Source organism: Anabrus simplex, chromosome 3 (genome assembly GCF_040414725.1).
Source record: "Anabrus simplex isolate iqAnaSimp1 chromosome 3, ASM4041472v1, whole genome shotgun sequence".
Lineage (NCBI taxonomy): Eukaryota > Metazoa > Arthropoda > Insecta > Orthoptera > Tettigoniidae > Anabrus > Anabrus simplex.
The window spans coordinates 37,737,321-37,765,036 of NC_090267.1; positions in this window are offsets into that span (position 1 = coordinate 37,737,321).

The following is a 27,716-nucleotide window of genomic DNA, read 5'->3' on the forward strand; positions in this document are numbered from 1 at the left end:
CACATTCTGTCTGACGCGAGTGAGTTCTGCCACTGTAGTGTTTCTGATTCCAATCGTAATGTTTTCTTTCAATTCCTCCAATGTGTTAGGATATATTCGATACACTTTTTCTTTCGGTTCGCCTCACAAGTAAACATCACACACTGTTAGATCTGGAGAACGAGGGAGAAATACACCAGCGCTAATCCCTTTGTTTGCAAACACTTCCGAGATTGTAAGAAGGGAATCTTATTCTGTAATCGTAGGAGCTGAATCTTGTTGAAACCACCCACGCGATTTCTCTTCTTCCTTTAACTGATGGCAGAAAAGCGTCAAAATGTCATCTTGGTACCTCTCAGCATTTACTGTCGTCTCAAACAAAGGCACTAAGAGCACACCAAACATCAATCTTCCTATCATAATGAGGGACTTCATAAACAACATTAAAATTTTCTTTACACCAATAGCGAGAGTTACGACCATTAAGTTGAAACTAGAATTTGTACATACGGAAATACGGCGTTACAATGATAACTGTCTTACCATGTTAACAGCTGGGATTTCAGACTGGCAACTCATGCTTGCAAGGTCAAACACGTTTACGCTGTTTGAAAGGTCAAGAACTACGCGCTGCTTCGACGGTCTAGTTTATTTGAGAGAGCTTGTATACTGCATCTTCTCTATGCTTCAATCTGTCTCTAACTCTCAATCAGTCCTTCAATTTCGGACCATTTCCTTACGTTTACAAACAGACTTAAGTAATGGTTTTGTTGTTTGAGTCTTCAGTCCATACAATGGTTATTTGCAGCACTCCATCCCACCCCATGCTGTGCCAACATGTTTATTTCTATGTTACTAATTCATTGTACATCTGCTCTAATCTGTTTGTCATATAAGTTTACATACCTTGGTTTACTGCTGCCCTTTCTATCGCCTCCACTCCCTTCAGAAACCAACTGAACAAGTCCTGAACAAGTGTCATAAGATATGTCCTATTATTCTATTTCTTCCTCTGCTCAAATTTCGCCAAATCGTTCTCTGCTCAACAATTCTTAAAATCCATTCTTAAATATGGTGACATACATAACCCCATCTCATCCAGGCCCATTTCGATGACATGAATCCTCTCAGCAGTCACTGAAATTTAATTTGCAGATGTTCAGTTTGGACAAATTTCTCCGATTCACTTACCACACCTTCACTCATCATGTTGACAGCTAAGTTACCGACGTTAAAGTACACAACATTTCATATCCCAATTATTTTATTATTATTGATTCGTTACGTCTGACAGTTAATAAGGAGCGCGTTTAAATTCATTTATAGCACAATAGATCTTCTTCTTTACTTCCTAGTATCTCTTCATTCGTTCACAGGATTTCTTTTTGCATTCCTCTTCATTCTCTATACTGTATCTTGTGTTTCTCAGTACAGTTATGTTTGCATACTAGTCTCTGAAGTTTGTTCTGTCTTGAATGCTTTCTTAGGCAATACCCATGTTTTGTACCCTAGGCATTTTGCTGTGCGGTAAGAGTCACGTAGCTGTAAGCTTGAATTCAGGAGTTAGTGGGTTCGAATCCCACCGTCAGGAGTCCTGAAGATGATTTTCCGTGGTTTTCCATTTTAACACCAGTAAAATGCTCGGACTGTAACTTCTAGCGCTTTCCTACCCCATTGCCGCCATAGGACCTATCGTGTCGGTGTAACGTAAAGCAAATTTTAAAACAAAAGTTTGTTTGATCAATTACATTATTTTTCTGTCTACCTGGAATTCCCCTTTATGTTCATCTATTCTTGTATTATTATTAATTTATTATTATTATTATTATTATTATTATTATTTATTATTATTATTTACCATGATTTTCGTGCCGACAAGACACCCTTTCGTTGCATTGCCTACAAGATAGCCTGTAGCTGCAACAGAAATGGCACATTTTATAAATCTTTATGCAAAACAGAACACGCGTGCAGGCGAGCGGGAATTACACCGACTCACCAAAGCGAGGCATCACAAAACGTAAGTTATCCAGCCCTTCTATGGCATCAACGATAAGACCGGAAACTTATTGGTTGATTGGAAGAGGGCAAGAGAGCGCCGGCGGAGCTACTTCGAGAAGATCGCAACTGAGGAATATCCCCATCCACCAATCCCAGTCAGTGCTGCTGTGGAAATACCTGTCGGTGATATTGATATCGAAGAGAATGCGGAGAAAGCTGCTGGCCTAGATGATCTTCCAGCAGAATTCTGGTACTCTCAACAGTGGGATGCAGCGGAATGGTTAGCACGACTCTTCAAGCAGATCATTAAAGAGGGTGGAACACTGAGCCATTGTTAACGGAGCTTCACCGTATCCATATTCAAAAAGACGGGGGGCCCAACTGTATGTGCTGATTACCGACCGATCCCACTTTTCTGTCACGCGATGAAGGTATTCCAACGGGTTCTTGATAAGAGGATACGTGAGATCTTTCAGCTTCCCAGAAACCAAGCTGGAATTTTCTAGAATTGTGGCACGACCGATGCAATCCATGCTGCACGGCTATTGGTTGTAAATCATCGTGAGGAACATTCCTGGATCTTGAGAAGACCTTTAATCGCATACCGCATGTTCTCATACGGCTAGAACTGCGAGAGCATGGAATACCAGAATACCTTGTCAACTGGGCTCAGCCACTTTATGTAGACCCACGGAGCTATGTTCAGGCTGCCTCAGGAACACCCAGTGACATTTTCATCACCGTTGGCGTTCACCAAGGTTCAGCGCTGTTACCGCTCTTGTTCATTCTAGTGATGGACACTGTAACAACAGACCTGCACCGTTCTTTGCCAAGGACGCTTCTCTACGCAGGCGATTTCATGCTGACCTCTGAGACCCAGGTTGCTCTGCAATGCCAAACCCAAGAATGGAGCGATCGGCTGGCTCAATACCGCCTGCGCCTGTATAAAAATAAGACTGAATATATGAAGTCAGATCCACAAGCAATCGGAACCATTAAGATAGACGGCGATGTCCTGCTGCGAGTGACAAGATTCAAAAATCAGGTCAAGGCAAGGATATCAGCAGCCTGCATGAAATGGAGAACAACAACCGTGTCACTTGCGACCGGTGGAGGAAAGGTAATTTCAAATAAAAATCTATCGTGCTGTCATCCGACCTGTTGCACTGTATGGTTGCGAATGTTGGCCGACTACGGCTGAGACATAGCGTCGACTGGGTGCCAGAGAGACTGAGATTATGAGGTGGACAGCTGGTGTCACTAAACTGGATCGCATCTCCAATGAATCTATCAGGGAGAGATTTGGCGTTGCACCGATTCAAGCAAAAATGTGCGAGAGTCGTCTACGATGGTTTGGACATGTACTAAGGGCAGACGCCGACACCATCGGGAAGATGGGTTACATATTAGAAGTCGCCGCTAGGAGAACAAAAGAACGACCGGAACAGCGAAGGGCCGAGACCCTTCAGAAAGATGTGAAGGGCGTCAACCTCCATCCTAGCATGGCCCAGGACAGAACTAAATGGGGACAACGAATCCATGTAGCGGACCCCGCCAGCAGGAGGGACAAACGCTGAAGATTATTATTATTATTATTATTATTATTATTATTATTATTATTATTATTATTATTATTATTATTATTATTATTATTATTATTATTATGTAATTCAACCTGACCGTTGTGGGCCTTGTCTTCATTGTTAGGGACTTATTTTCACGTAGAATCTGAACCACAGAGATGAGAATTTTCATTTCAAAAATTCTACATTCATCGGACGTGATTGGAACTGCGACCACCTACGTGAGAAGCCAATGACGATGTCAGTCGTGATTCACATCATCGACCGGTTTCGTCTCGTCTGAATGACCTTATATTTCACATCTCTGTATAAAGTACTCCTATTCCCCTTTCTGAATACTTTTCCACCATTCCACAGGTCCACGTTCCTTAATTAGGGAATCTGATTGACTTTTTAATCCACTCGGTCGGTACAGTTTATTCACACATTTCCGCCACAATAATTAATGCAGCGTACAGAAACGTATAGGTAAGTCGTTAAATATGAAAAGCTGCTCTTAGCTCCAGCAGTAATCTCAGACCTCCTGTTGAGGTCGAGTGGAGGCAGCATTAGGAAATGGCCGCTAATAGACATGTGATGTGTGCTGGACGCAAGATCGATGCTGAGCGCCGGGCCAGTCATGAGGAATGAGACTCGGTATTCGCTGCAACTCCAGTGATTCAGAGAATATAAAAGAATATTTTACCCTCTGTCCAGATCTGTGTACTCCAGTACATGCATAGTACCCGTAAAAAATTCTGTGTACACAGAGCTGGACAGCATAATTTCCCAACAAGTTGTGTCTGTAAGTTAATAAATAAATAAATAAATAAATAAATAAATAAATAAATAAATAAATAAATAAATAAATAAATAAATAAAGTTGAAACCGGTTATGACCACTCCGAAGGGACCGCCAGTTAACGGTCGTTATAGGCAATAGTCGCACAAACCGGTTGTAACGACTCCGAAGGGACCGCCAATTAACGGTCGTTATAGGCGATAGTCGCACAAACCAGTTATAACGATTCCGAAGGAACCGCCAATTAACATTCGTTATAGGCGATATTCGAACTAACCGGTTATAACGATTCCGAAGGGACCGCCAATTAACGGTCGTTATAGGCGATAGTCGCACAAACCAGTTATAACGATTCCAAATGAACCGCCAATTAATGGTCGTTATAGGCGATAGCCGCACAAACCGGTTATAACGACTCAGAAGGGACCGCCAATTAATGGTCGTTATAAGCTGTAGTCGCAGAAACCGGTTATAACGACTCCGAAGGGACCGCCAGTTAACGGTCGTTATAGGCGATAGTCGCACAAACCAGTTATAACGATTCCGAAGGAACCGCCAATTAACATTCGTTATAGGCGATATTCGAACTAACCGGTTATAACGATTCCGAAGGGACCGCCAATTAACGGTCGTTATAGGCGATAGTCGCACAAACCAGTTATAACGATTCCGAAGGAACCGCCAATTAACATTCGTTATAGGCGATATTCGAACTAACCGGTTATAACGATTCCGAAGGGACCGCCAATTAACGGTCGTTATAGGCGATAGTCGCACAAACCAGTTATAACGATTCCGAAGGAACCGCCAATTAACATTCGTTATAGGCCATATTCGAACTAACCGGTTATAACGATTCCGAAGGGACCGCCAATTAACGGTCGTTATAGGCGATAGTCGCACAAACCAGTTATAACGATTCCAAATGAACCGCCAATTAATGGTCGTTATAGGCGATAGCCGCACAAACCGGTTATAACGACTCAGAAGGGACCGCCAATTAATGGTCGTTATAAGCTGTAGTCGCAGAAACCGGTTATAACGACTCCGAAGGGACCGCCAATTAACGGTCGTTATACCCGATAGTCATACAAACCGGTTTTGTTGTTGCTAAAATTAGCATATCTGCAGGTTTTAGGCTGCACACTTACACGGTTAATGTACATAATAAAGTTAAATTTTCAAAAAAGCTTAAGTGAAACAAGTACTGCATTTGCAATGCAATATTTGTGGAATAGGTGTGGGAAGAAATTTTAAATTTTTCCTCTGATGTTTATACAGTATGTGCAGCAATAATATGCCGGCAAAACATGAAATAATAAGTGAGTAAATAAGTAGCAACAATGTAAATTGATTAACAATGTCGCACACGGTCTTGGCTAATGAATGAGATGTTCTATGTCTCCATCCAAATTGTACAAAGCGTTGAGTGTGATACACGCAATTCCTTGGTGACACTGACGTAGAGGATGGTTGCCTAGTTGTACTTCCTCTTAAAACAATAATCACCACCACCGACACTGACGTTCTACTCAAAAGAAGAGTTTGAAAAAAAGCTTTACATTGTTGTCAGCAATCCCGAAACGCATAATAAACAAAAACAACATTGGACGTTATAGTCGATACATTTCTCCGAAAATGCGATAAAGTTACGCCTTTTTTATACGATATGTCGTATTAAGCGATGTCGTAACAAGCGAGGATTTAGACGGGACGGTTATAATTTGCCGTTATATCCAATACGTCGTTAAAAGCGATAAACGTTTTTGACTGTAAATAAATAAATATTGTGTGAAAAAGCAGTTATAATCATTAACATCAAAGATGCCCCACCAAAACTTCGGACGAAATACGGGGACATCAGGCGAGTAGAAATATTAAAGTACCTGGTTGAGATGATAATGCAAAATGGACTGAATACGGAAGCACGAATACGCAAAGGTGTAATGCCTACCAAACGCCACGCACGATCAAGAACAAAAATGCCTTCCCAAGACACTAAAGTACGTCACTATAAAACGGTTCTGAAGCCAGTAGTTATGTATGTAGCCGAAATCCTATCTCTAAATGCCATCAAAGGACTCCTGGGTGATCTGGAGAAAAAAGGCGGAAAATCATTAGAGGAATCAGGATCCAGGTGCAAGAATGGCATGTACCAAAGAAAAAAAGAGATCCAAGGAGGAAGTCTATAGAAAAATAGAGAAAATTACATACACATTCCGCGGAAAACTGCCACTATTTTGTGGTCGCCTTAAACGAATGTTTCACGAAAATGATCTTCCACTTTTTTATTCAAACCCAAAATTCACAACCTTAGACTCTCTGTCAGCAGTCTTTACCTTCCCGAGGGCCTACATGGCCTTGTTCGGAGATAACTTTGCTTTTCTTTTTAAATATACAAAGCAAAGTGAAGCAATGCCATCTCCGTACAGGCCATGAATGTCCTTGGAGGGGTGGAAGGTAAAGCCTTCCACTATCCTTAACCCCGGCACTTGACGGGGTAGAGTCCCTAGCTCTACGCCCGCCCAGCTTTGCCCCCAGGAATTAACCTGGTACTCATTTTCGATGTAGGCTGAGTGAATCTCAGGGCCATAAGCACCGCTAGAAGTGTAATTCTCGTTTCTTAAATGTTTCGACTTCCTGGCGGGTAATCGAACCCACGGCCTTCCGGGTGAACCGAGCACGCCGTTACCACCTCGGCCAGGCAGCCCCTTGAAATACATAAAATATATCCTCATCATCAGATAATTCCTGTAACAGCGTTTGTATGTCTTCATCCTTCACAAACTTCGCCCTACAATAAAAATACATAGTTACTTTTGTTTCCTCTATAGCCTACATTTTTAAATAATGAAACTCCAAGAACGTTTAAGGTACAATTTTACTTACAATTCCCGGCGCGTGGTGAAGAAAGTTCACCAAATGACGGCACGTGCGTGTCAAGGTCGAATAGCGTGAGACGTATAATTTCCTGGACAGATACCTCTGCACTGAGAGTACCGATAAGACTTCGCCGGAAGGTACTTTTTTTTTGCTAGGGGCTTTACGTCTCACCGACACAGATAGGTCTTATGGCGACGATGGAATAGGAAAGGCCTAGGAGTGGGAAGGAAGCGGCCGTGGCCTTAATTAAGGTACAGCCCCAGCATTTGCCTGGTGTGAAAATGGGAAACCACGGAAAACCATCTTCAGGACTGCCGATAGTGGGATTCGAACCTACTATCTCCCGGATGCAAGCTCACAGCCGCGCGCCTCTACGCGTACGGCCAACTCGCCCGGTGCCGGAAGGTACTAGCAGCACGACTGCTGTAGCTCTTAGGAACTAAAAACTAGAGATGAAATACGCAGATTGGTGAATGAAATTCACCAGCGCGCCCTGTTTAGGGTTAATTAAAGCCACGGCCCAATCCTAGGTCCTTCATATCCCATTGTCGCCATAAGACATATCTTTTTTTTGTTTTTTTTACAATTGGCATTACGTCGCACCGATACAGATAGGTCTTATGGCGACGATGGATCAGAAAGGGGTAGGAGGGGGAAGGAAGCGACCGTGGCCTTAATTAAGGTTTCCTGGTGTGAAAATGGGAAACAACGGAAAACTATCTGCAGGGCTGCCGACAGTGTGGTTCGAACCCACTATCTCCTGGTTGCAAGCTCACAGCTGCGCGCCCCTAACAGCACGGCCAACTAGCCCGGTATGTGAGAGGTAAAGCAACTTAAAAAAAACCACTGAATGGGATTATCCCGACGAGATAAATTCTTCGAACGGTGAACGTGTGTCGTAAGTTACGAGGTCTGTGCCAATCTCTCATTCAGCAGTTAAGAAAGTTGTGATCCACTCCCGTTACAAAGAGCTCCTGTAACAACGAACAGTAATGAGATTAATAACTCCAGCTCTTCCAAGAAGCAGGTTCCTGGAGGATATCGTCCTGCCAGTGTTAATAAGTCTGAGATGAAACGGAGGTGGGAGAAGGATCGTTAAACTTAGTGGGGGTGAGTTCCTGCGTACAAAGACGTCATGGAGCAAGTTAAGAGGTTATCGGAAAACATGTAGTTGCCCCCATCTTCTTAGCTGGCTTACAAAGGCACAACGACAAGCAGATAAGTTGGGTTACTTGATAAAAGTTATGAACGTTGGTTTATCGTACTGAAGATTTTAATTATTATTAATTAGCTTCCAACCGTAAGGTCAACATTTCAACATTCCAACATCCAAGCATGCTGTATATGACATGGGTGGTACAAAGCCAGAATCCCATAAATGTCAAAAACTAGACATTTCAGGAGGCGATCTTAAAATTTGCCGAGCTCGCTGGAATTCGTATTGTACTTCAGTGGCCTCTAATGTGAAGTGACAAATGTGTGAACATACGAGGGCCAAACAGAAATGAAGTTTCCGAACTTAAAATGAAAACAACATAGTTAATTGAAAATGTTTTTATTGGCACCTGATATAAAATGTTGGATCTATTTTTCGGCATAATCACCACCAGATAAGAGACACTTGTCATATTGTCTGATCAACTTTTGTATGCCGGTGTCGTAGAAATCTGCCACCTGGTAATGGAACCAGCGTGTGACATTCGTCTTCAGCTCTTCGTCCGTGTGAACATGCTAACAGGAGGACTGGAAAGATAAAAAATAACTGGGAGCAAGATCAGGACAGTACAATGGATGATCAAACACCTCTCAGCCGAACTCCTGTATAACAGTTGCTGAGTGCAGAGCCGTATGTGGCCGAGCATTGCCATGGATCAGCACAACACCTGCACTGAGCGTTCCACACCTCTTGATTTGAACGGCCCGGCAGTTTCCATAGAAACTTTATCAAAGACCGTACCTCGCTTGTGGCAGGAGGAAGAATACGAGCTGCTATTTCGAGTCACTACTGCTGCGCTACTGACACCGGCCGGTATACGATTGTTACGCATGCTGATATTTCCCGTTAAATACGTTTACTCTACAACGAAATAAATAGGGAAACTTAATTTCTGGATGCCCTGCGTATTAAAAAGAAGGAATAAGATTTATTCTTATTTATTCAGCGAGCTCAGGGAACAAATCTCTCGGTTGCCTCAATAGCTATGTAATGAACATATTGGAAGCCTTATTTTGAAAACATAATATTTTACGGGCACCAGAATCATACCAGACTTTGTCACCGTCCTGTTCGTCGAAAAATCTACCATATTGCATAAAAACCAAATATTATATCTCTTTTGACATTTCAAGTTCTGCCTTTAGTACCACGAATATGTCTGGCATCGTGTGGAGAATTCGGGTGATGTAAAATTCTCAGCCTGTTTCCAATCATTCCACCCGGCCAGCAAAGAAATGAATGAAGCCCCCATCTAGCGACAAGGAGAGCTGACGTACATCAAACTGGCCGTTCGTCGGGGTCACAATCCCAAATAATGTCATAGAGACCTTCGGTACCGAACCGCTGCGAGATGGGCAGCAGCACTTCAGCAAGGTCGTGAGAGAAGCAGCGACAGGCAACAGGTAGGAGGACCGGTTAGTGTCCGGACTGATGTGTCTCGTACAGTGCATGGACGCAGACAGAAGATGGACACTACTTGGGTTACAAGTCGAAACAAGCATTGAAGAACGAACCATCCACAGATCTTCATCTACGTAAAATTGCATCACAGGGGTGCCACATGCACTCAACGCTGTTCTTGCCTCGTCACATCCATTCTGCTCGGAGCGAAACTCACTACTGCAGTCCAATCGCCCTGTGCGCCATCTCGCGGTATGTCCATGAGTGACATGCTTTCCAGGAGATATGACCATTTCACGGTAGTACCGTGCAAATGTGATTAAAAATGTATTTGCTGTGACTTTTGCACCAGCCTTCGTATTTAGAGCTTACTCGAAAGCACGCTTTGTTACTACAGCGTCATAATTACGTTCTTGCCATATTGTTCAAAGTGTCCCTCTCAGGCGGCAGCGCGCCGGCCTCTCAAATCACGATCACTCCACGTGAGAACTGTGCCGGACAAACCGGAGGTGGAACAGGTTTTTCTCCGGCTACTCCGGCTTTCCCTATCGTCTTTCATTCTGGATATACTCTCCAAAATCATTTCATTTCATCTGTCAGTCATCAATCATTGTCCCAGAGGAGTGCGACAGGCTTCGGCAGCCGGTACAATAATAATTTCGTGTGGTTATTTCTAGCCGAGTGCAGCCCTTGTAAGGCAGACCCTCCATGTGTAGGTAACTGTGTGTTATTATGATGGAGGATGGTGTTGTGTGTGGTGTGTGTGTTGCAGGGATAGCACAGCGCCTAGCCCCCGAGCCATTGGAATTGGACAGTGAAGGTTAAAGTCCCCGACGCGGCCGGAAATCAAGTCCGGGACCCTCTGGACCAAAGGCTTGCCATGGAGGCTGGACGAATGCCGAGTAGTAGACTGGTACGTGGTATAGCAGTACTATAACTGGAGTTAACATATCAGCAATGACTGGTGTGTTTTCTGCAGACGATTGCTCATACATTATTTTAATCTATGGAGACTCTGCTCAGAATGCAGCCAAAACTCGCAAACGATATGCGCAGGAGTTTCCACATAACCGATTGCCTTCACGTATTTTGCCGAACAGAGTTACAATTAAGAGCTAATAGATTTTTCAAGGCACATACAATCAAATTAGATATAGTGACATGTCTATAAGTGTATATATGACCTATTATACTTTATTTTCTGCCTTTTTTGCGTATTTAAAAAAGCACTCTTCTCAGGGAACGTGCGTGGTGAAGTGATTGCTATTTGTTTCACATCCGGAATATAGCACTTTGTAGCGCTCCTTTATAAACCAGACAATAGGCATCCCATTCATCACCAGTACATGCTGGCCTCTTATAAGTAGAAAGTACGGGGGATGGAGGGCCGCTTGTTAACCCTCGATAACTTATTCCAGTACTTAATTCCTCTTCTTTTAAATGAATAATTGCACTAATTAACGGTGTTGCAATGACGAAGTTTCGCTTTTACTGATATTTTTCTGTAAATATCGTTAGTTAATTGATAAGCTAGTTCCGTTCTCTTGATCTTGTTTTGTTTGCTTCGTTATCAGGATCGTTAGAATGAATTTATTTCTCCAAGGTAGGCTACTTAAATTTGTTTACTTTCTTCTTTTTTACATACTTCGTCTTAAAATATTTTAGAACACGTTCAATAATCCTCTAAAATTCCATCTCATCGAAAGAACCTTTTAGCCACCCTATTTCTGCTGTCCCTTTCAAAAGATAGACTCTTTCCATTTCAATATCTATATCTACAGTATATAAATAAATTTGTAGGGAAGTGTGTGAGTTGGCCGTGCGGTTAAAGGCGCGCAGCTGTGAGCTTGCATTCGGGAGATAGTGGGTTCGAACCCCATTGTCGGCAGCCCTGAACATAGTTTTCTGTGGTTTCCCATTTTCACACCAGGCAAATACTGGGGCTATACCTAGGCTATACCTAGGCTATACCTAGGCCTTTCCTATCCCATCGTCGCCATAAGACGTATATGTGTCAGCGTGACGTAAAGAAAATTGTAAAAAAAATTGTAGGCGGTCCGCTGTCTGTAATTTCGTTTGTTTTGACAATTTTTGAGCTATTTATCCGTTTTAGGTCAACTCAGGACTGTATCAGTGTTTTTATTTTTCGTGTCTGTGTGTCTGTTTGTTCCACCATCACGGCGAAACGGCAGAATATATCTCGCCCAAACTTCGTATTTAGAGTACACCCGTTCATGAAAAGATTTAGATATGCATGTGATTTTAAAACTATTGAAAATAATTGGGGGCTGTAAGAAAACCTGAACAGTTTTCTTCTATTTTCTCTCATACTATTGATTCTCTATCAAATCTGTGGACTATATGTGAAACGCCGCTTAATTTTAAACAACTTTTGTTATGTACATAATCTCGCTTACTCTTCAAATGAAGGAGAAAATTACTATTTTCTGCGGGTTTCATGGTCTGCTTTGAGTGGTCGTCAGATCGACAACGAACTTACCGGTTACCATGGCAACGTCTCTGCTTGCCAGCAGGGAAGTCACCTGATGCCATTTTCGTCATCATTCCTGTAAGCTCGTGGTTGTTCCTGGGGTAGAAAGTTAGAGAGACGTCAAGCTGCCATTCTGCGGGATATTTGCGGAATAATGTTGGAGATTAAAATCGTCCTCGAATAGGGGTTGTTAATTTTTGAACAGTGACGCGGAGTCCGCGGAGTGTAGCCCATTATTTCATATCTTAATGTGTTTTCTGGTATTTCATGTAATTTTTAGTGTATTTATCTTCTACTTCTGCTTTCCGCTTTAATTTTTTGCCTCTGCCTTGCCTATTTAGGTTTAAGTATAACACCATAAGTCATTTTTCTTATCTGTTTACCTAGGAATCCCTGTGCCAAATTTCTCCTCTGTTACCGCATTCTCATACCCGAAACTCATATAATCACAATTCAGCGAGGGGCATTTCATTCTCCAACACATCCACTTGGTATTTACATATTTGTCCTATCCGGCTGTCCTCGGTTATAATCCTATTAATATCAACTTTCTTAACTGTATTACTTTTTTCCTTAATTACTCCGTACGTATGCGAGTGCTAATTCCGAAACCTGTACACTCTTTTCTTGGAGGAAATATTTCGATCTATGCAAATGTATAACATTTTACTCTGGAAAATATCGAAATATGGATGTAATTTTCATTACAGTGCAGACCTTCGTTTCAGAGCAACTGCTTGCTAAACGGTAAGTCATACCACAGAACTGCAAAGGTTAAACAGTTCAATTCAGTGTCAGAGATTTTGTATCCAATTCTGATTTGCTCAATACCTTTTCCTTAAAGTTTGATTTTACATTCTCCGATCTCTTTCTCTAAAACACAGTGAAAAAGTATTGGAGAAACACCATCACTTGTCCAACTCCAGTTTTGATTTCAAAGGGTTTTGAAATTTCCCAAGAAACTTTATTTTGGACTTTGTTTTGCTAATGTCCGCTGTCTTATTGCTATGATTATATTATTTTTACCATATACTTCCAACGCATTGAAGGGTCATGTGCGAGTATGCGAAGGTTATTAGCAGACCTTTTTTAAATCAGTGGTTTCTGATGATCAATTTAAAATTTCATATTGGTTCTGCACAACACATTCCTTCTCTAAAACATGCTTAGTATTGTTATGATCATCATCATCAACATCATAACGAACTATTTATAGTATTTTTATGCCATTAACATCGCTGTCTTTATTTCAGGAAGTCAGAGTAGGTTGATGATGGATCATAAAGTTCGTTTTTGACGGCATTTTTAGAATAGATATGATGTGCTATAAACATTAATATCCGAAGTGCTGTGTTGATGACAGGAGGTTTTAGCAGTAATAAACACATTATGCATACATTAGTTTTACGTCGATCAGCACTCTCAATATATGGACGGATAATAACCGTAAAAGGAGGCGATCCAGGACACCATTGCGCCTCACGTCCAATAACGTTCTTTATTCATAATTCCTTACTCTTTAAGCCTGTAGTTTCCATATTTATTACTGAAGTTAGGGCTCAAATAGTATCGTGAGCAAGGAGTTTTCAAGAATATCCTTGTGATCGAAGATTGAGTAATGTCTTTCTTAACGCGCACCAGTTACAGTGTTAAATTTTGTGACGAGTTCTATGAGACTGGTAGATGTCTTCGTGTTCTCTTCCAGTCATTTTGAATGCTTTCAGTCGTATTCTAATCTACATGCAGAGAAATACCCGAGTGGAATCTCTTCTAAAGTAAAGGCCACATTCCTTCCAAACCAAAGTCTAATCAGTGCAAATACAGTCACGAGATGAGATCCGATGCACACCAACAGTGGTGGTGGTGATTACTGTTTTGAGAGGCAGTACAACTTGGCAACCAACCGGGCGAGTTGGCCGTGCAGTTAGGGTCACGCAGCTGTGAGCTCGCCTTCGGGAGATAGTGATTTCAAACCCCACTGTCGTCAGTCCTGAAGAGGGTTTTCCGTGGTTTCCCATTTCCACTGCAAGAAAATGTACCTTAATTAAGGCAACGGTCGCTTCCATCCCACTCCTAGTCCTTCCCTACCCCATCATCGCCGTAAGACCTGTCTGTGTCGGTACGACGTAACGCAAATTGTTAAATAAAACTGGACAACCATTCTCTGCACAGCAATCGTAGTTTTGATTATGGGCACACTCCTTTTTATTCAATGTTAGTCGTGGTGGTAGACAACATTCGTAATTTTGAAACTATGTTTAATCAGTGTGACTTGAGACTAATGGCAAACTCGTACAATTTCCCCCCTCTTTTATTGGTGGGGTACTGATGATGAATGGTTTAATAAGAAGTACAAATAGGGAACCTTCTCTATATAACGCTAATCAGAGGAAAAATGTAAGGGGTCTGACACTTCGAAAAATGAAGGTAGAAGCCCAAGAAAGCCAAGGGCCGTGAAGGGCGTGGAAATGAAAAACTCCCTAGGGCTCGCAAACCTGATACCGTCGGGGTCGGAGAAGAGCCAGTGTTGACCAAGGAAGGTCGTATAGTATGGACGAAATAGAGGAGCCTGACATAAGTAAGTGAAAGCAATCCAAGGGCCCCATGGCCCACAGCCCTACCCGCCCCGGACCGCCTTTATCGCTATGGGCAGTAATGTCACGTATTTCTCAATTCTGGGTTACCCTTTGTATTACCTCTCGCACAGCCACGAGACCTTGCTGGCCACTGGCAGTCAGTCAATGGATAAGTTGTAGAGTGCCGGTCATTGGATTCCAGGATCGTGGGTTCTAAGCTGGTGGATCTAGTAGAATTTTCATTGGGTGGAATAATCCATTCGGCACTCCTCGCAGTATGGTGTCGGCGCGTAAAATATACCTGAGAATGTATTTCGTATGTTTACCCGAAAAAATTAATGTAAACTCGTTCATGGATCGGCCAACGGACAAATATTTCTCTGCCATCAGACAAAATGAGATGGAAATTCTAAACTTACACGCACGCAGCGTAAAAAGGCGTCAAATCTGAACTCCTCCGCGAGGTAGGTTAGGGCACTGGATTATTCCTATTAATTAATCAACGTATTTATTTATTTATTTATTTATTTATTTATTTATTTATTTATTTATTTATTTATCTATTTATTTATTTATTTATTTATTTTATTTTCCGTCCCTATGGCTAAATGACTAGCGTGCTGGCCGTTGGTACATGAGGACCCCGATTCGATTTCCGGCCGGGTCGGAGATTTTAACTATGGAAAACTCTCTTTATTGCTGTCGGCTTGCTTCTGTAGTCACCCATCCACTCTTGTATTGAAAGCAATGTATAAGCCAAACCCCGGAATGCAAAAGTCCCTAACCGAAGGCCTGCAGATTACAAGGTGTCGTGTAGTCGGCGCACGTCAGATAACTCCTCATTTGTAATAGCGTAGGCTGACAAGACCTCGAACCAGCCCTCAGATCCAGGTAACACTTGGCCGGGAATCGAACGCGGGGCCTCCGGTAAGAGGCAGGCATGCTACTCCTACACCGCGGACAAGGTATAAGAGTATTATCAACCATACAACAAATAGTTGAAAACATACAAAATTGGTGCGTAAAATACAAATATTACAGAACTAAGGATGACCCTTCGCTGCTGACTACTTGTTTGTCTACTCCCATAGTCCCATTTCCCTGATTCGGAGTCGAGGGTATGCTTAGATTAAATATGGCATATATTTACAGCCGTATGCTCTTCCTGACTTCATTGCATTGACGTTCATTCTGTTATTGGACAACTGCTTTGATTATAAGTCATATGTGTTTTTTTTCTGCGATGTTTTCCAAACGATCTTAATGTTTTCCTGTAACTTCTACGAAGAATAGAGTTTTCTCTACCGTCTGAGAGAAGCCTTTCGAGGGATTCTCTGAAACTGATATATTTTAACTGTAATTGGAACTTCTTCTTACTTCCTTGTTGAGTGCCAGAAAGTAAATTCCGAGAATATAAACTGCAAATAAAGGAAGCCGTACAGTTCGGAATCGGAGAAAACTTTTCCTTTAATATATCTGTAAACGTATTATCTGTCTATTGATTATCAGAGTTGAATTCGTAGAAAAGAACATCTTCCATTCATCCAGAATCGCATTCGCTGTAATACAAATTTATTAGCAGGAAATTGGGAAAGGAGCTACAGACAATTTAGTAGAATTCGATATTGATGGGTATTCGGTACTGAGAAGAACTAATGGTGTGATTACGATACTTCTACTTCTACTTCTTCTTCGTAAGCTAAAACAAGGAGATATTCGACAACGGTACAGTAAGAAAACTCTAGAGGTGAGTGCCCCAGATTTTGTTAACTTACAACGCCGGTGGATACTTGTTGTTTAAATGAGAATAAATTAGTTTACATTCTAGAGATTTCCTTAACTAACAGAACATTATAGATACAGTCAGACATGTATTACACTTTTTTAATGGCAGCTTATGGAGGCAGGAGTTTAGTACCTCAATAAATGGAAATATACAAGGATCATTTTTTTTAATTGAATGGGGCTATTTTGGGCGCAACCTTGACGAAATAATTACATTGTTAAGTACCATCTCCACCGTGGCCCCTTTCAGTACTTCTTTGAAGGGACTAGTGAATCAGCCGATCGGGGAGCTCCCAGCCGGCCTGGAGGGTACGGCTGGTATTTCCGTGTATTGTTCTCGTCGACTAACTTACCTGTGAGTTTGTTGGAGATTCAACGGGAATGTTCCGCCTCTAGCGACCTCGCGAATGCTCTGGTGCAAATCACCCAAGCTATAAAAAGGGATGCTAGTCGCGGTCAGTCAGTTTTGGGCTCCGTAGTAGAGCCACAGTTAGTGTTCTCGGGATCAGTATTGGACTGCGCGGTGGAGTCATTGTGAGTCTCAGAGTGTTGAGGTCTGGTGGCTGGGCTGAGAATGACAGAGGTGTTGGCTGTCGCTAGTGTCCCCCCCCCCCCGCCGAGGTCTGAACGAGGTGCTGTCGTGTCGGAGTGTGAAGCGAGTAGCTGGACTGCAGACGACGTGCGGAACGGAAGACTTTGTGCTGCCTTATAGTACTGAGTGTTTGTGTATTTCTGTGGACTGAGGATCGCCGTGAGTGAGCGAGGAAAGCCACTGTCGTGGATTTGAGGGTAAATGGACCTGTGTTGATATTCGCTGTTGTGAGTATCGTCCTGCTATTGAATACTGTTGAGCTGCTGCTGTTTAGTTGTTCACTGCATGTGACTGTGTGACTCTGGAGTCGAACCAACGAATAATCATCGTGTCTTGCGTAGCCCGTAACCCTGTGTTCAGATCCAGCGGTCTACGCACAGCTGCTATATACGGTTACTGGACTTGGGGGTGTGCACATAAGGATTAGCCGTCCTCAGGTAATTCCCACCGGCCGGGTCTCAGTGTGTGTACAGAAGAGCTGGAAACAGGCAGCTATTCATAGTTCATTAGAATTTTGTATGTATGTATGTATGTATGTATGTAGGTAGGTATGTGTGTGTGTGTGTGTGTGTGTACATTTATTGAGTCATCCTGAAATTAATTAGAGTAATGAAACAGACCCTGTTTACTTCGTAATAGTATTTACCGCGTGATAGGTATTTTTGACATAAATTATCTAGTCAGTGTGGGTTTGAAACTTTGTTGTTGTTGAACAACGTTTCAGATGTTGAATACCATGAGTTCAAAATCATTTTCCACTAGTGGAGCAGTGAATGTGCTCGGCTGCGGCTTCACTTGCGCGGAACTCACCTTATTAAGCCTCAAATTTGACACGATCCCGATAAGCCTTTCGAGTTTCAACATTGGTATGTTGCAACATTTTGTGAAAGGAAAATTGGCGGTAGGCTGTCACTATTGTAACGACCGCAGGTTCTTGTGGTTTTTCGTAGACTTGCTCTCTTTGACGCCTGTTTGATGATTCATAGTCAAATGTTTCTTTTCCATCATTACATGTTATGCTATACAACTGACCACGATGTATTCACAACGACAGGTAACCTCCAACTGAGCGCGGGAGTCAACACAGTGCCAACTTATAACAGAGTATGCGTGTGACGTCACATATTTAGCACAAATATTGCCTTATTTTGAAGCCCTATTTCATGAAAACTACATTTCAGATTTTCCATCGGTCCAAGATAAATACTCTCGGGGAGATACTCATAAGGATGTAAAGGAGAGGGCATGTAAATCTCTGGTAAGACCCCAACTACAGTATGGTTCCAGTGTATGGAACCCTCACCAGGATTACTTGATTCAAGAACTGGGTAGCGTAGCAAAAATGTCGCAACGTTTGGGCTGTGAAGACTTGAGAGAAAGGAGACGAGCTGCTCGACTAAGTGGTATATTCCGAGCTCTCAGCGGAGAGATGGCGTGGAATGACATTAGGAGACGAATAAGTTTGAGTGACGTCTTTAAAAGTAGTAAAGATCACAATATGAAGTCAAAGTTGGAATTCAATTGGAAAAAATTGGGCAATTTTCGTTTATAACAAGGGGCGTTAGGGATCGGAATAACCAAGGGAGATGTTCAATAAATTTCAAATTTCTTTGCAGTCATTTAAGAAAAGACTAGGCAAACAACAGATAGGGATTCCGCCACCTGGGCGACTGTCCTAAATGCAGATCAGTAGTGACTGATTGTTATATCCAAACATTAAAAGCTTCTTAAAAATTACATACATGCGTTGTCAAGGAACGTATGTCACGGCCATCAATCAACGGCTGGTAATTTCAGATGACCACCAGCTGTAGGACATAGCCAGCACGGTTGCTAGGTAACATTGCCTGGCCAACGTACATCACAGCTTGCGCGGTTGCTAGGTTACACATCCATCACGCATTTTGTGTTGCTATCTTCTGTAACGCAAATTTTCAGATGATCCCCAGCCATACGTTAAAAAATCCCTATCAATGTTTGTTTGTCCAACCCTTGTCCCGTTTCCCTACGGGGTCGGGTATGAGGTGAGATGAATTTGTCGTGGCGGTTTTTTATGACCGGATGCCCTTCCTGACGTCAACCTCATCAGAGGAGTTAATGAGAGATGAAATGAATGACGTGATATATGATAGTAGGGAGAGGGTGAAACCCGGTGCCGGCACATAGCCTACTCCTGTCGAATAGCACCAAGGGGTCTGCTCAAGGCTTAACGTCTCCATCCGACGGACGAATCACCATCAACAGCGTCATATGCCCTCACTCCATATGAGCACTGCGGAGAGGTTTGGAATTTAATCCAGGCTTTTGGCACGCAATCTAGTGATTAGAAATTGTATACAACCACCTCCCCTACCCTGCCGGCCAACATTCTGATGGTGAAAATTTTTTCGACCAACGGGACTCGAACCGGCTAACCTCGGTGTTAGACCGTTTTTAGACTTCAGCGCCTTAACGATCATGGCCACCAGGCGGGCTTCAAAAAATCCCTATCAATACCACCACAATTTTCTTAACGATTCACTGTTTTTATTTTGATTTTGGCGTATACGTGTAGAACCCCCTGAGACGAATCATACGACACCTCAAAGGATGCCTATTGCGCCGAAGTCAACATCTGCACTAATTTAATTTTTCGGTGGCCGCCCGAGCCCGCAACCACCGGGTGGTGATCACCACCAGATACGTCGCCTCCGACATGCTGTTAATTCTAATAACAGAAAGAGGCAAGAGGGAGAAATGGAAAGAAGCTGTACTCAATGAAAATCTGCCGGTTCCATCCTCGGCGAGTTACCAGGCAGATAATGTGATGGATGACGTAAAATAGCAGTGAAGTCAGTAAGGGTCTGGGTAAAAACTACATAGGCTGAAATTGAAAGATGTCTATATGTACAATTCTTAGCCGCGTCGCAAGGTAACTTTAGTAGCTCAAGATGCCTGCACAATTACACCATCCGACGACGTCATCCCAATGTCTGAATTTGGTTGCTCGATGTATCCCTCCTACCTCTTTCAACTGGGAAATTGAATATTGTTGCGGCACCTGTATCATGTTTGTGTAGCGTTCACCGTCCAAAGTACAGTTTCGAAAATATTGTATAATGTTAGCCAAAGCTAAGAATGTGCAGTATGAGCTCACATATTGAATGATCCTCGTCTTAAATTCAACTTTAAATTCAGCCCGTTCAAGCAGTGGTTCGTCTCTGGTTTTGAACACTCTTTTCCCGCCAGGAAACTTTTCCCAGTTGAGTTCTGTTGGCCAAAAGACCTGTTGAGATCAAAAAAGATTCTCCTAAACGCGGAAAAAACATAGAGTCGTGGATATGTTTTTAAGCTCAGAAGACAAGAGAGCGAGTTCAGATTATCTATTTTGTTCCTCGTTTAGTAGCCTCTTACACATGCAGGGGTACAGAGAAATGAGCGTGTCCACGAGATAATCAAATGCTCATGAAATATGAGAAAATGACAGACATTCCAGACTTTGTGAATATAATAATGATTTATTATTATTATTATTATTATTATTATTATTATTATTATTATTATTATTATTATTATTATTATTATTATTATCCAGTCCTTTGGTGTAGAGGTACCGTGCCTGTCTCTTATTCCAAGACCCTGGGTTCGTTTTTCGTCCAATTCAAGTATTCTAATTCTAGGCTGGCGAATAGAACGGGGTTTATCTCATACGATATTTTCTCAAGCTCTTAGATACAGCTGTCTGCTATGCTCATCCCCGTTTCGAGCTGCCTTACGTGGTAGCAGACAGCTTAGCGATATACCTGCGTCTGAAACATGAGCGTTTTGTCGATATACACCCACAGGTGTGCATATGCTTGTTCGCAATATGCAGCGCTTTTGTATTGCTCTCATGGTCGAAATGCAGATTATCTGACATATCCATAGTCAGTAATCATAGAAGCAGCAATCCAGAAGGAAGTGAGGCGAGGCAGAAGTTTGTCCCACCTCCTTTTCACTGTATATATTGAACAGTTTTAAAGGAAATCACATAGGAATTTGGAAAGGGAATCACAATCCAAGGAGAGGAAATCAAAACGCTAAGATTTACCCATAATATTGTTATTTTATCAGAGACCGCAGAAGAGTTACAGAAATTGCTGGACTGTATAGACAGAGTCTTGAGGAAAACAAAAGTAATAGAGTGCAGTCGAAGAAAGTCAGGTGATGTAGGAAATATTAGGTAAGGAAATGAAGTCTTAATGGAAGTAGATGAATATTGTTACTTGGTTAGTAGAATAAATAACGCCTCTTTCGTGACACCTAGGCTATCCATGACAGCTGTTGGTGGAGCTGTGGAGGATCAAACCTGCCTTCGGGATGAATACCAAACAACAAGCAGAAGTAAGGACATAGAATGCAGACTAGCACAAGCAAGGAAGGGCTTTTCTTAAGAAAATAAATTTTCTCACTTCCAACATTGAATTAGGGATCGGAAATATGTTTTTGCAGACGTTTGTATGGAAGTGAAGCATGGCCGATAACTAGCCCAGAAAGAAAGAGAGAAATGAATCCTTTGAAATGTGGTGTAATAGACAAATGTTGGCGATGAGATGGGTAGATCGACTGACGAATGAAGAGATATTGAATCAAATTGGTGAGAGGAGATCGATTAGGCTAAATTTGACGAGAAGAAGGAACAATCCTAATACACATCTTAAGACGCCCAGAGCTCGTTCAGTTGATTTTTTAGGGAAGTGTAGGTGGTAAGAATGGTAGGGATAGACCAAGGTATGAATATGATAAGCAGATTAGATCAGAGGTAGGATGTAGTAGTTACATATAAAAGGTTAGCACATGATAGGGTGGCGTGGAGAGCTGCTTCAAACCAGTCTAGGGACTGATGACTCAAACAAAAAACAACAACAACAAGTATAGTCCTGTTTGCTAAGGATTCAGCGGAGGATAGGCTACGTAAGTTGCACTATTTGCGTATCATAGGGACCAATGTTTTACGCTTGGACTATAAATTGTTGGTTGTATTACATTATGAAGCAAGGGCGGATCTCTAGCCTAGTATAAAGCCTTTTTTTCTTCCGTTGGTCCTTTTTCAATATTAACCAGTACATGCATCATAGGATTTCTCCTTGTGAGCGCAAAACATGTTATGTAGGCTTTCTTTTTTCAACAGATGTATAGAACAGCACAAGGCAGAATTAATTAGATCAGTGTTTAATGAATGAAGTGATGATTAGTCGTCTCATCAAGAGGTCAAGGGATCAACGGAAACTCGGATACCCCGAGACACTGTGCCGAGTAGATTGACGGTAGGTGTAGCGAACACTGGTTATTAATGCATGAACACTAATGGGCTGCCTTGCTCTCAAGCCCGGTAAACTAACATGGTCGTAACAGGAGAATCACGCTAATGAAATAAAGGAGCATCAGACTGGAAGATTATCCATTGTTATTGTTTAACCTTTCTGCTGAGTTATCAAAAGAGTATTATTTAACATTGATTTACGCTTTGTCCACTTGAAACACTACAGTAGGGTTCGGAAGTTAAGCGTAATAAAAGAAACCAAACCCCACGGTGCAATGGCCTACCAAGCGACCGCTGCTCAGCCCGAAGCCTGCAGATTATGAGGTGTCGTGTGGTCAGCACGCCGAATCCTCTTGGCTGTTATTCGGGGCTCTCTAGAAAGGGGTTTCCATCTCACTGTCAGATAACTCTTCAATTATAATCACGTAGGCTGAGTGATTAGGTTCGCTAACAGTACCTACCCAAGAATTGCCTTCATTACCTGGTTGCTATAAAACATTTAGTCCTTTATAACAGTCCGGCTCCATGGCTAAATGGTTAGCGTGCTGGCCTTTGTTCACAGGGGTCCCAGGTTCGATTCCCGGACGGGTCGAGAATTTTAACCATAATTTGTTAATTCCCCTGGCACGAGGACTGGGTGTATGTGTCGTCTTCATCATCATTTCATCCTCATAATGACACGCAGGGCGCCTACGGGTGTCAAATAAAATGACCTGCACCTGGCGAGCCGAAGTCTTCGGACAAATCCCGGCACTAAAAGCCATACGCTATTTAATTTCATTTTCCTTTATAATAAATATTTGGAACTTCAGTTGATTAAAAAAAATTGAACTAATTCTAGAGTAAACATAACATTTCAGTACCTTCAGATACCCGAGTCTTTCTCCACATCCTGAGCTGTGCTAGAGTCATCCGGCTGGAGTGAATGGTATATAGTATGGTGATTCTGCGGTATGTACGGCAGAAGAGACATCAAGTCCTTGTATTTAGCTTTATTAATTCTTCTTCCTACAGGACTTTCCAGTTCTGAAGGAATTAATATTCTGTTCAGTGCTTCCAGTGGTGCCTGTGTCTTTTTCTCTGCAAGGCCTCCCATTGTATATACTACTTGCACTTCCTCCCACGGAAAAAAGTTCAGAATAGCTGGTTTTGTACTGTAATATATCGGGTTTATTACAGTCTATCCTGACAATGGCAATCTTCCGGAGTGGCATTTTTACACCTGACCTATTTCTCTTGTTTCTAACGAAGCACGATGTGGCGCTATGGAAGATTTTGAAATCTTCACTTTTCATTTCTATCACATGAAAAGGATTCTTCACACTTGAACGTTCCACGAGACGAAACCAATCTTCTGCTGTGAATACATAGTCCGTTTTCCTGATCATCTTTTCGATGACACGAAATAATGTTCTATGCAGTCAAACTTTCCTGTCATCACAAGAGCATAATAAATCATATATAGGATGTTATTTTTGTTCTGTGCAGAACAGGAGTCAGAAAAGAATCTTAACTTCCGTTTTCCCAAAGTATTTTCAGGTTCACTCAACACTTTAAATAGACGCGATGCAATCTCTGAAGCACCTCGCGAAGCAACGTTTTCAGCCCACGTACACATGAAGGCAATTTTCTGGTTGCATATACGACTACCGAAATTATACACCCAGAGTTGCCTTAGATAAGATACCACTCCTTTTGGTATTTTTGGGATTTCTGAAGCTTTCTAAAGATCATACGTTATCAAGAAGTAGTCCAGCTCCATGGCTATATGGTTAGCGTGCTGGCCTTTGGCCACAGGGTCCCGGGTTCGATTCTCGGTGGGGTCGGGAATTTTAACCATCATTAGTTAAATTCGCAGGCACGAGGGCTGGGTGTATGTGTCGTTTTCATCATTTCATCTTCATCACGACGCGCAAGTCACCCACGGGAGTCAAATCAAAAGACCTGCATCTGGTGAGCCGAACATGTCCTCGGACACTCCCGGCACTAAAAGCCATACGCCATTTCATTTCATCTAGCAGTAGTCACAGTTTCCTTCGAGGCATTCCGATCGAAATGCAGAGAGAAGATTGTATGCTGCAGTTGCCCTTACTTGATGTAGCCGTATCCCTAGAGGTATGATATCTTCTTCTTTAGCTTGCTTTTCGTCACACACTTTGCACGTATCTGTGTGAGGCATTTTGAAGCCGATATTAAATTTCGTATTAAATATAGTCCTGTATGTGCCACAACTAACACTCTTCATGTCAGTATCATCTCTTTCTTCTCTGTATACCGTACATCTCTGCAACTGATTTCACAGCTCGAATGAATTTTTTTTAACCTTCTTACTTAGTGACTTACATACAAGGGAATTTTTCTTAATATGGTACATTACTGATTTCTCATCTTCATCACTTAACTTATGCTTCTACTTACCGTGCTTACCTCTGAGATCCACATGAGGTGATACTATCGAGCTGGTACATAATGATGATCCTTCGCGTTCAGATTCGCCTCCTTCCGGCACATTAACGTGTACTCTAATCCGAAGTTTCTACACACTTTAGCCCTTTTGCACTTATCATCATTTCTAACTCGTTTTTTAGGTTTTTCACAGCTACTCACTATTACTTCTCCTTCACCGTCCGCAATTTTGTAGACAAATAACACGTGTTTGAGAATAAGCGCAGTGATTGGCCAGCTCGCATAGCCGACAGATAGCGCACACATTGAATGCTTCTAGCTGCTTGGCATAGCTCACTCTCTCGCAGCATAAACGTGAGATGAGTAATTCACAGAAAATATGTTCTTTAAAAAAGGAAATAAGCAGCCTGCGGAAGTCGTTGATATTTTGCACACTGAAAGATGAATGTAAGCCCTACACAAAGGTACCAATAACTCAATTTTGACAAAATCTCGGCATAGCCCACTCTCTCACTCACTGCCTCAAATGGAAAGAAGAGAGTCGCTCGATCACCGGAAATTAGCAATACTAATTTTATTGTTTTTTCGTCCCACAAAACAGTTCTTTATAATTTTCGGAGACGTCAAGGTGCTGGAATTTTGTCCCGCTGTACTTCTTCTACGTCCCGGTAAATTACAGGAAAGAAGCACGTTCTAATACCACTGTACTGAGCAGGGATGGAACCTGGCAAGTTGTGCTTAGAAGGCCAACGCTCTACCGTCTGAGCTATTGAGTCCGGTGTAAATAGTATCAAGAAGTGTAACTAGTATTGTTATTTGAGTCGTCAGTCCGTAGACTGGTTTGATGCAGCCCTCCATGCCACCCTATCCTGTGCTAATCTTCTCATGTCTACTTAACTACTATATCCTGATTATGATGATGATGATGATGCTTGTTGTGTAAAGGGGCCTAACATCTAAGATCATCGGCCCACTACTATATCCTACATCTTCTCTAATCCGCTTGTCATATCCGAGCTACCCCTACCGTTCTTATCGCCTACACTGTCTTCAAAAACCAACTGAACAAGTCTTGGGTGACTTAAGATATGTCCTATCACTCTGCCCTTTTAAGAACTTGGCCAAACCGTTCTCCTCTCGCCAATACGATTCAGTACGATAGAGGGACCATATTTCGTCTCCTTAGCAGATTTGTACTTGTAGAAATTCAGGAATATTATGGACAAGGCTGGAAATTTATATATATTACTGAATATGTTGTCCATTTACGAGCAGTTAAAAAGAAACTGGTATAACGTAAGGTGGTCAATATTTGATATAAACACTGCAAAAACTAAACTACCAAAAATGTGTTCGTAATTTCGTCCCCCACTAAATTTGTGAAAAGTACTATTAATTTTAAAATATTGTTCCTTTTTAACCTTACCGAACTCTATTCCTATAATGAATTACTTGAAGGTCATTCTTGAAAAACTCTTCTTGGTATTCTCTTTAACATAGTGTTTCAGCGTTACTCGTGGGATTTTAAACGCTTTACTTACACGTTTATAACGCATTATCGTGTCTCTCACTGCCTTAATAGCCTTTTTCTTATACTTGTATCCCACTGCTTGCGTTTTCCAATCTGAATAAAAACTTTATAAGTAACAAATAAAAAGAAGCGGGATGAGATTACGGACATTCCCTACAGTTCAGTATTTCATACACATTTCAGTGCTCACTCTAGGAATAACAGGCTCTTATTATGAATACTGCACTAACTCAACTCAGCATGAAAAATGAATCTTCCTTGTACACGGGAACTAAACGTAGTGCACACAACATAAAGGTTAGGTATCAACCGTGCAAAATGGAAGTCCCTAGGGAAACGAAATTAGTTGCGGGGACGGAATTTGGCCCCCTTACCTGGTATATTCATTTGTGATTCCATCTACCTATCTCATCTTCAACATTTTTCTGTAGCAACAGATTTGATAAAGTTGATACTAGCCACCTCATTTTCCTCTTCTTTTAATGTGAGGAAACCAACCGGACGCCTTTCCCAGTATTTCTGATACACCCTGTGTACTGTAAGAATAATTTGGGCCATAATAGTTTAAATACGTTCTGGGTATAAGCTGGTGTTGTCCAAAGATAAAATGAGATCGTTCCTTGGAAGAGTTATTAGGTGCGCTGTTGGCATAGTGCAGCACGGAATGCAGGGCTGATTTATTATAGATAGAAGATCATACCGTAGCATGCTCCGTGTAGAGACACGCTAAGTGGTGCTATCACTACCCTCCAGTCACCCTGCAAGTACTGCTCCAAGATCAGCTCGTAAATCAAACAGACGATTGTTACCAGCCATTTCCCTGGTGCCATTATTTCAGGAATAGTTTCGTAATTAAGACGCTCCAAGTTCAGTGCCCGGCATTGCAATAATATTAGAATCTTGGTACTCTCTGAAACATGGTTGTCTAGCGTAGTGATGTGGTTTATAAGAATGCGTCAATTTATGCCACAGATAGGAGTGAACACTCCGGCCACAATAAAGTTATTTTCTTGCGGTATGCTCATGCAACGGATATCGAACACAAGGAGTGCCACTATCCGACTTGTTGCTTTGGTCATAGACTGGTCTGATGCAGCCCTCCATTCCACCCTACCTCTGATAACCTTTTCATTTCTACTTCTGCATTTTATATATACTCTAATCAACTCGTCATCACACACCTCGGTCTGATCCTACCGTTCTTACCACC